Source organism: Phymastichus coffea, unplaced genomic scaffold (assembly GCF_024137745.1).
Source record: "Phymastichus coffea isolate CEN01 unplaced genomic scaffold, Cenicafe_Pcof_1.1 PCOF00214, whole genome shotgun sequence".
Lineage (NCBI taxonomy): Eukaryota > Metazoa > Arthropoda > Insecta > Hymenoptera > Eulophidae > Phymastichus > Phymastichus coffea.
Genome location: NW_026707025.1, coordinates 9189 through 20109, shown reverse-complemented (window position 1 = coordinate 20109; position 10921 = coordinate 9189). Strand labels below are relative to the sequence as shown.

Sequence of the window (10921 nt, the reverse complement as noted above, 5' to 3'; positions counted from 1 at the left end):
AAACTTTTTCATCGTAGGGTTTGACAGTTCTTTTTAGACGGCTTTAGAAGCGCGGAAAAGTGATCTCATTGTTGTTGGCTTATACGGGACATGTCTGGAGGTGAAGTAAATTTCTTCATAGAAACCAATATTTTCAAATCATTTTAATAAAATCATATTTTATAATTATTTTAATTATGAATGTTCTTACTATATTATTATAATTTAGGAGCACTTTAAAATACAAACTTTATTAAAACAAAAGACTTCGAAGTGAAACATTTCTTTACTATTATCAGTTCTAATGGTGACATGAGACACGCCTTATTACAACTGAGAGTATCACTGTTAATTCTAGAAAAGCTGCTTTTTTTGAAAATTTAACGCACAAATATAGTATACTTATTCTCCAAACTAGACATACTGTCCATGCGTAAATTCTCACAGATGTTCAAATATTCAAAGGTCGTTTTATTTGAAACAGGTTCCCATTGAATAGGTATTAATTCAGTGGGTTTTGTTGTTGGTGTCCTATACAACACAGAGAGTTAGATTAGATTTTGATCATGGAAGTTATTGTATAAAGTGAAAACTTTACATAAGAAATTATAGCTAATTTTGCTTTGTTAAAAACTCTGTAACTAACCCCGTTGTTGCAAAATTAACCCATAGCTCTAGCATCTGTTCAGTTATTATGTACTTTTCTGATCCCTTTTCCGGAAATGACATTCTCCCATTCATAAAGTGAGACCTAAAAATTGTGAAGGCTTCATCAGTATGAGCAGCGCCTGCAATAAAAAGTACGCAAACCATTGTCATCCATCGTTGAAATATCAAATGACATGAAGAAAATTAAGTTTGATGCCAATCAAATGTAAAAGAATAATCTTACCATTCATCGGTATTTGCATTCCTACTTTTAAAAGAGATCTATCTTTATCGTAAGTATATTGATATAAATATGTCGGAAATGAGTTTTTTTCAATTTGGATTTTGATAATCCTCTGAATTCCTTCAACGAAATATAAATCTCCAGTCATATCAACTACTTGCTCTATGTCGCTATTTGTTATTGGATCATTTTTAAAATACACACGTTTCAAATGTTCAAAAGTTAAGTCATACTTTTTTAATATATTTTCTACAGCTGGATGTAAAAGTTGTTGGAATTCCTTGTCATATCGGCCACAAGTATTTTGTAAATCTGAACAATTATAATATTATAAATATATACAACGATTGGAATTGAAATTATAATTGATACAAAATTAGGTATAATTTCCAAAATTAAATATTTTAAAGTCAGGAACAATTAATTGAAATAGTTGTAAACATGCTCCAATTTTATATATCTTGTTAAAATATACATCAAGAAACAATATTTGCACAGCGAATCACGTAAATATTTTCAACGTACATTTCAACGAAATTGACTCTTTTAAATCAAGCTCTGTAATAATGAAAATATTGATTACTTTTATATAAAAGAAGCCCTTCGCGGTTATTATAATCAATGATCAAAGGTACGTGGATTCCATCAGCAGGTGCTATATCTGGATGAACTGGTAGGAAAGGTTCTATTGATTTAGAGTCAATACTTGGTCCAAAATGCCAATTTAGTTGAATCTTTTCCTATAATGATAGTCTAAGTCGAGATGGTACTCTTTCAAAATGCAAAATTTACTTTATAAAATAACAATAAACGTTTGAAGAAGTAATAAAATCATACCTCCTTTGTAAACATTTGTTTTAAGGTTTTAAGTAACGTTTGAGTATCAACTGTCCTTAAAAACTGAACAATAGATTGTGGATCTTCATCAGTGTGGCCTAAATAATTAGACAATTGTAATGCACGTTCTTTGGGATTTAATTGAAATGCCCATGGATTGAAGGCTGCTCCACTTTATATGATGGCTTTATGGTATAACCCTATTCTCGGAAAAGATCCTTATTTTCAAACTAATTAAACTATATTGCATATTTTTTGTAACTATTGATAGCAGTAACGCACAATAATTATCAAGACTTATTGATATATTTTCAACTAGCCAAACCTAGAATTAATTTGCATAATATTTTTTGTTAAGGATATGGAAAATTTGAAATATTATCGTATTTCATAAAATGAAAAGAAAATATTATGCTTCTATTAAATTTTTGTCTGAAAGACTCTTTACCTTTTGTTAATGGAGACATAGCGAAGTAATGCACAGATGCACCTCCTGCGCTTTTACCAAATATTGTAATGTTGTCAGGATCACCCCCAAATTTGACTATGTTATCACGAACCCATCGCAATGCCAAAAGTTGATCTTTAAGATCCATATTACCTGGTGCAACATCATCATCTACATTTAAAAAACCTTTGAATACAAAAATTCTAGTGTCAATACACATTTTATCTGCTTAAAAATATAAAAATATTTACAATTTTCATACTGTTAATATCAAAGCATAAGTTTAATTTTTATAAAGGTAACTACAATAATTTCGAACCAAAGACATTGAGTCAGTAATTAAAGGAGACGAGAACAATATCCTTCATCATTAGATAATCGGGGCCATAGAACGAATCATCGCCAGATCCAAAATAAAAGCCGCCTGGATAAAGCCAAACCATTACTGGAACGTCCTTCGAACTTTAGGATCAATATTTTTCGTGTAGACATACATGTAAAGGTAGTCTTCAGAACCATGTACTTTATTCATAACGTAATCAAGTTGAGCACATGCTAGTGCGTTAGTCTTGGTTTCCTTTACGCCTGTCCATGGTTCTACTGGTTCAGGATCCTTATTCGAAAGGATCATTAAACTAAATTAAAAAAGTAAATAAAATAATTATTTTGAAAATTTAAATTATTGCGTTCGTTATGGTGAAGAAACAAATCATTAAAACTTGTAAATAATTAATCACCAATTTACGAATTTCCAATATTTTACTTAAGCTTACTTTAAATCGAAGTTTTCCGACGGGTATTTTGGCGTATGGAATGCCTTTGAATTCACAGAATGCATCACCTTCAGTTCCTATTAATTTAGCGCCACGAACTTTGCCAGCTGTCGTCTCTACAATTGGATCTTCTACACACGCAAAAATCAGAGTATTACAAAGAATTACACTCAAACAAATTACTCTAAACACGATAGATCGCGTCCATCCTTTTTTAATATTTGCCATGTACATTAGTAATAGCAGCAAACTGACAATAACTCCTAAAAAGTATTTGTTGAAGAATGAATTATGTATTGTCTTGCCTTATATGTGAAAATTACATAGTCATCGTGCATCATGATTTTTCCGGTCAAGAGATTGATAAATCAACTTTATAATTTTACTAAATTGATGATTGTACGAACCGATGAAATTCTGTAATTATTTAATTGTTGCGATAAGCTACCTTAAGTATCACCTTCGAAGCGGACATGTGAAAAGTTGTTGATTCGAATGTTGATTGATCATTTTCTAAATCATATTGATATTCTTCAATATAGAATCCTGTGTAAAAAAATGCATATCGCTAAAAATGGAAAAAACAAATTCTATATAGAAACTATCACTTCGATGAATGAATTATAACTATAAAAATTAAAAAAAATAATAGGATTCAAAATAAATAAAAACAGATTTCTAAATTATAAAAATACAGAAAATCACAAGAAGAAAACAAGTAAAATTTACTCAATAGTGTGCCATAGTAACGGCTAAAAAATAAGTGCTTAAAATCTTATATTCAGTATCGAGCAGTAATTGCATATTACAATAAGATACAAAAGTAAAAAATATTTCACATCTATTTAAAAGTTTCCTCAACAATATTATAACAACATTATTTTTATTTTTTCCTAAAGCATATTTTTCTACGTTGTTTATCCCAGCGTGGTAACAAGAAAAAATCAATCAGAAATCCGTGAGGCTTTTCAAAAAGCTCCTCAGCACGCACACATACACATACAATGGCTTATAACTCCCCCTCTGATCCGTAGAATCATTTTTCCGTTTCTTTCGTATGCTGGCTACTCGCCACATCGTCGTCATCGTCGTTGACATAGAAATGTGCGCGGCTACGCGATACGTTCCACTTGTCGCACCCTCTCCCCTGTTGCTCTTCCTTTTGTCGTGACGCTTCTCTTTCTCGCCGCTTTTGGTATTAATAACAAATCTATTTTTCAGGGCTTCGATCGTATTTACTTTTATGCCGTGCTTACCGACGATAAGCGGAGCGTGAATTATGAGGAAAATACTTCGGCGGAGGGATACTTTCTGATCCTTACTGACGACTCATACCATCTTTGATTATTTTTCATGAAATATTCAGTAGCTAGTAGTCGATTGAATCATTGAGTTACATACAATTTTTTCTTTTTTTTAAGATTGTTTGTCTAATACTACAGTAGAAGATATATTGTTAATTAGGTAATATATCATATTAAATTCTAGAATTTATAATATTGTCTCGATAATAGCTTTTTAGTACAATGAACTTTTAATAAATGATGATGCTATAATCATAAACAAAGAAAAGAATTTGCAGTCGTGACAAAAATTAAAGATTAGCTACTCACATTCTCAGCGATATTTCTGTTGACCGGGGCAAGAAAATAATAAAACGACGAGATTGGAGAGCCTCCAGTGTGCACTATCGCCATAACGGAGTTATGGCCTGTAAGGTAGTTAAACTTTTCAACTATGGTCCTCTCGCTTTATTTCCTTTTCGAATTCGTAATTTCTTGTTTCGCGCTACATTTCCCGAGTCGAGTCTCTCTCCTTCCGCTGTTATCGTTCCGGTTATATTCAACGACTTATTTTCATTTAGCGTTTGACATAAGTTATTTTAATTAGCTAGCTCATAGGTTATGCTTTGTAAATTTTTCACGCTTAAACGATTTAAATTTTTAATAAGCAAAGTTCTTATAGTGACGTTAGTTTCAGTAACTATCCAGTTATAAAAATTAAAATAACATAGAAATACGTCTGTTGTCAACTGCCTCTTATCTGATACAATTGTTTAAATAGAAGATTTGGGAGAGGTCGTAGAAAAAAAAATGCCAAATCATTACCCGGAAAAATACGCCAACAGCGAAGTGAATTATCAGAAGCCAAAAACAGCAAACATCATAAGTTTCGTAACTAATCTTCTACAGGCCAAAAGACACGTTTCTCTTTGATTCTCAATGTCCGCCTCTGCCATCCACAGGACACAACAGAATGTAACAAGAACCGCCCACGCCGGAGGCAAAAAAGAAGAGAAAGGAAAGAGTCGATTAGCCATCGTCATTGGAGAGCAATTGACGAAAGCCGCACGGGTGCGCTATGCGTGATCGTTAGGACGAAAACTGTTCCCTTTGATCACGTCACGATCGCTTCATGCATGTCTGCGGAGATGGCAGTCTAACGACGTGTCCGGCCAATATGATGCCCGCATACGACTACTCGAAGGATATGTGTACGTGTATATATAAGGCAAGCAAGCGTGCAAAAGCAGAAGCTGCGAATTATGATAGGGGCCTCGAGGGTGGAGGCCAAAGAACAAGCGTGTCTTGCAGTACTTGTCGTTAAGGGGCTATACTGTACCGTGCTGAGGCAAGGACTTTCCGTGTCGAAATGTTTATGTCGGGATGAAAGAGTTTCCTTTTTGTTCGTATTTCTAGATGTAAGTACACCCTAATAACGATATATTTATTTTTTCTCTTTTCCTACTGTCTGCTAAAAAATAATCAGAGTGAACACCAAGTAAGCGTTCGCAAGTAATTTGTGACCAATCGATACTTTCGTAATTTCATATATAATCAACAGTACTATCACCAAACTAAAGCGACAACTCCAACTCACAAGCAGTAAATTTTCAGAAATTAGCTGTCGACGTACTAATGAGTTTTAGCACATATTATCATGGTAATACTGATATTAATATTAGCATGATGCTCATGGCATTTCTCACAGTCTTAGATACGTCAATTTGAATTGCATGTTATATCTCGCGAGAGAGAGAGAGAGAGAGAGAGAGAGAGAGACGTGTAAACGCATTTCGCCCTTTATATATAGTCACCGCGTGTAATATTTTACGAGGCGAGCATGTGTTGTGTGTGTTGCTTTGTCTCGCGTTTATTGGAACTCGCAGCCGTGTGCATTTCGTTCGTTCGTGCGTTAGAAAGAGAGAGAGAGAGAGAGAGAGAGAGAGAGAGAGAGAGAGAGAGAGAGAGAGAGAGAGAGAGAGAGAGAGAGATGAGACTCTCGTTAAATATGTATAAATTACACGCGGCTGCTGCAGAAACGAAACGCGCGTGGCAGGAAATATCGTTTACGGGATCGGCAGACGACTGCACTTTCGGCAGAAGCGCATAAAAACACCGCTGCTTTAGCGGCCTCTCTTCTTTTTTCTCTTCACTATATGCAAGGGTGTTTATGCGACTGTTTAAGCGTGACGACGAGCGGAAGGTCGAATGATGGACGGACGCATTATTTATGTCAATTTCTCGGTCGCGAAAAAAAAGAAAAGAAAAAAGAATTCCAAACGGTTATTTATGAACGTTTTTGTGATAGCAAAAGGGGACAGTTGGAAAATTTGTTTCTCCGGTGGATTAGAAAGGAGAAAAACGTGATCGAACGTCTGGACGGACTGCACAGTTGGCGATAGGGAAGGCAATGAAAAATACATCGAGCATCGTAAATAAATTCATAAATCAGCGCGTGCAGATATAAAGGGTATAAAAGGTGCCGTAAAGGCTCACGCGCAATCGTTTGATGGCCGTAAAAACTTTAATAAGACAATAGTAGACATTTTTTGGTCGTCGGTGTAGCCTCGGAGTATTACAACGCAATAGGGCACAGCGCTCTATATGCGCGAGCAATTAATCTAGCCGTCAGCGGGAGTTAATTTATACGGCTATCGCCAAGTCGTTCGTCACGCGCGGCAACGCCAGCGCTATCTTCTTACTATGGCGTTATTCTCTGGAGAGAGATGTATTATGTATTTCGCAGCTCTCTTGCTCTTTATCAACCCTTCGTCGCGGATTTCCTATCGCGCTGTCGCATCCACCAGCCCTGCTCAACTTTGCCACGGCAGCTTAATTAGTTTTACGACTTCTTAATACCGAAATTCGTCGAGTTCCCTGCGTGCGTGTTGTTTATGCTCGTTATTGCCTATTTTACGCTTCGGCTGCCTGCATGATTTCACGAGAGCTTTTTTATGCTGCATCAAATATCAATCATTGGTGATTACATCAAGATTTTTAATTTGCAATTTTGGGAATGTTGCCATTGCTATTATAATTTAGAAAGCAATTAAAAGAGAAACTACAAGTAATCTTATAAGAGGTCCCGTTGAAGATTGAATTATATCCGAGAGGTTCATTCCTCGAAAAATAGCGAGAATTTGCAATGCGCAGCAATCATTTTAACGAGAAGCCACGCGCTGAGCCTGTCGTAAAAAATGTTTTTGTTCGCAAGTTCTGGCTCTTCGGGAAAATTAACAGCGAATATATATACGAATGAAGATATTAACTGTCAGTCTGCGCGCGAGTATTTCTAATTGCCATGGAGGCTAGCGCCCACTACCATAAAATCTTTATTGTCGTTGCGCGATCTTATAGATGATATTCCCATAAGCATTTTGGCGCATTGGACACACTTTATAAGCGCGAGCCGCGCATCGCTTCCATCTACACCAAAGTTTATATCAATTAAGAGGTAGTCACCACACGTGTGGGCTTATAGCGCTCCCATTGTTATTGGCTTTCATAAAAATTTTTACGATTATGATTAGCGACATGACGTTGCCACAAAAATTAGACGGACCCCCTATTTAGCGACATCGCGCTTACGTACATGCTACTTGGACGGTTTACCACGCGTGTCGGTTGGGGTGGTGACGACTCAATGCACGCTTTAATTTATTTGTTGCGACCAATTTGAATTACCTTTGACAGTTTTTCCGCGTTTTTCCATGCATGTCCGTGTGGTTACGGTGGTAAGGCATTAGGAATTTTTATTCCTTGACAAATTTATGAGACACCGTCACATAACTTACACAAACGCGTCAATTTACGACTATACAGTATCAAAAAAAGTAGTATCAAAAAAATACAAAATGTTTCAAGAGTAAATTTATGAGCTATGTTTCTATCTGAGTTTAGTATTACTTTGCTATTTCCAATGTGAAATAACAAAAAAAATTTTCATTTATGAAAGATTTCAATTTCTGCTGCAGTCTAAGGTATTAAATGATTATCCACCGATTTTGTAACACTTCATCTCGTAGACAGGCAAAAGGAAAAATTTATTAAAAGAAAAAAAGCGGCTCGTAAATCGCTTCTTTTCTTTGCGACGTGGTGCATATCACTGTCGCTCCGTGGACTCCTCAAGAGAGAAAGAGAGCACCAGCTGTAACTTTTATCGGGGTTATAAAGCTCGACCGCGAGAGACGATATTATGCTGAACCCACGAGTGAGAAAGAAAAGGCTGTCTTATCAGTCTAATAGGTTTCATATTTTATGGATACTTTCGAGCTGAAAAGACATCCTTATAACGCGACCATTAGATGCTTAGATGCTCGAGTATTAGATGCTTCAATGCTAAAAGGTGCTATGCGGAATGGAAATTTCACGGGTGTTGACTTGATTTCATAAAGAGTCATTTGTCTTTTGCTTCCTTATACCGTTTTATAATATTTACAAATAATCTTTCACCAGTCGATTGATCTTTCGTGTACAACTTATTGATCAGAGGATTTTCGAATCTTTGTAAAATATTTTATTATTTCATGTTTCTAACATAATGTAAAGGTTAATTGCTTTGCTCAGAATGTTATAACTCACAGATAAGATATGCTAATATTGGAATACTAACATTCTCAATTTTCCGAAAATCTTGTCGAGCACAAAGGAACGTTAAAACACGTCCTTTGCATTCGGTAAAATCGATTGAAAGAAAACGAAGACAAAAGGAGTCCTCATAGAGAAGCTTCCGCGCAGCATATTGAGTGAGTGAGAGAGAGAGAGAGAGAGAGAGAGAGAGAGAGAGAGAGAGAGAGAGAGCATGCATTAATCCGCAAATAGCTAGCACTGTGCGTACTCGGCGTGCGGCAGCCGAGCAAATTGAATTCCCGAGAGCTTCTCCGATGAATCATGCAAAGGTAGCAGCTACTCGCGCGCGACAGAGGCCGAAGTGACTTGAGCTCGAAAATTGCTACTGCTACTACCGGTGAAAGGATGAGATGTCCTGCACTGACTTGAGTGACTCGGCGCGAATTTTTTCCTTTCCGCAGCGTGTCACTCAACGAGACGAGCAAGTCGACTAATCGAATTGGAGAGCTTGTTGGACGAAAACTTTCGTCGATTGGATTAATTGGCTTTGATCCGTTTGATTGAATTGAATGAAGCAAAGAAGCTTTTTTGATTGGTCACTGCGAGATGCTTTTGTATAGTTTTGTGATTAATTGTATAGAGTGGATCAGCAGTTTTCTTTCATATATATATTTTTTTTTTTGCAAGATAAAATAAGTTACACTTGACTCAACTTTTGCTTGAACAACTTTATGCGACTTCATCCGAATAATCTTGAAGTCAATTTGCATTTAATCCTCAAATCAACATTGCATCCTAATCATTCATTGGCAACAGCTAGAATTCAATAACGGAAAGAAGCCCTAAAGAGTCGAAAACAGTCGTTCTAACGAATTAGTGTTCGGCTAATCATTATGCAAGTAGAATCATTGTATAGTGTATAGGTGCGTCCATTTATTGGTGACATCGACCAAATACAAATAGCGAGTACGGAGAAGAGGATTAGAGAGCTCGAAGGATTTAGGAGACGAGAGCCAAATTCATGAATCTTAATCGGGATTGCCATGGGATATTGTGTTTTAGGAAAGAGGCCTGTAGGATCAAATTGTCCGATATTACGAACGACGTTGTTGCGCAGCGCATGCGCTATATATGTATGTGACATGCAATCAACTCGTTCAAGCTGATGGGATTGACGTTCAATTGCGGCAGGCTGCTACTGCTGCTTTTCGGAGATTTTTGAGCTATGTATGTGTATAGATCATAGTTTACGATGGACTCGACTTTGCTTGGAATTGCGATCAATGTTAGAACTCGCAAAAAAGTGAAAAATTGATCTGTAATGAAGCTTACAAAGGGACTAAACTTTAGTACGAAAAAGCACATTAATTAGTTATTTCCGAAATTTCCATATTATTTTTAAAACAGTTTCCGACGTAGAGGCATAAATGGTAGAAAAAAAATTGTACTGTAAAATATTTTGATTCACTAGTCTCGAAAAGGATATTTTTACCTTGACGTCACAGTTACATTGCATACAATGACGACTATTCTCGATGGCATCCCATTGAAACACTTGTTATTTGCATAGCCAGACAATGGTATAACAATGAGAAAAACAGTTGCTTAGTTGCTTGCCCACACAAATAAACGTGTAAAGATTCACGATGAATAAATATCTCGTTATTAATGATTTTTGAGCCTACATTTTCTTTCGAGAGCAGGAAATCGTTAACAGGTGTTTAGCGAAACAATATACTTATTGCGAGAACAAAAAGATAGCCACAACATTCTCTTGAAGTTAAAAGCAAGCCAGATCTTCGTTTCGCAGCCATTGTTACCTAAACGAAGAAGCGAAATATGATGCCGTAATGGCTTTCCCGCCCTCTTTTTTTTAAATCTAAAATAATTGCAACGTCATCGTGCGTATCATGATCACCTAATGCAGGAATGAAAGTAAAGGGTGACAAGGATATTCCTTTCAAAGAAATGTTTGTAAATATTGTAATATCAAATCGGGCGTGCCTTGATTTTACAGAATTTCCTTTGGATTATTTTTACAAAACTATTGAAACAATCACGTACGTTGGTAACAAAAAAAGTGCAAGAGAAGGAGAAGGAGAGGGAGAGAGAAAGAGAACTTGGCTGGCGGTTATAACCC

General features: G+C 36.1%; 1 pseudogene; it reads right to left on the bottom strand.

Moving 5' to 3' along the window:
- Nucleotides 1-204: 204 nt before the first annotated feature.
- LOC131674144 (carboxylic ester hydrolase-like) lies at nucleotides 205-3060 on the bottom strand (annotated as a pseudogene).
- Nucleotides 3061-10921: the final 7861 nt, after the last annotated feature.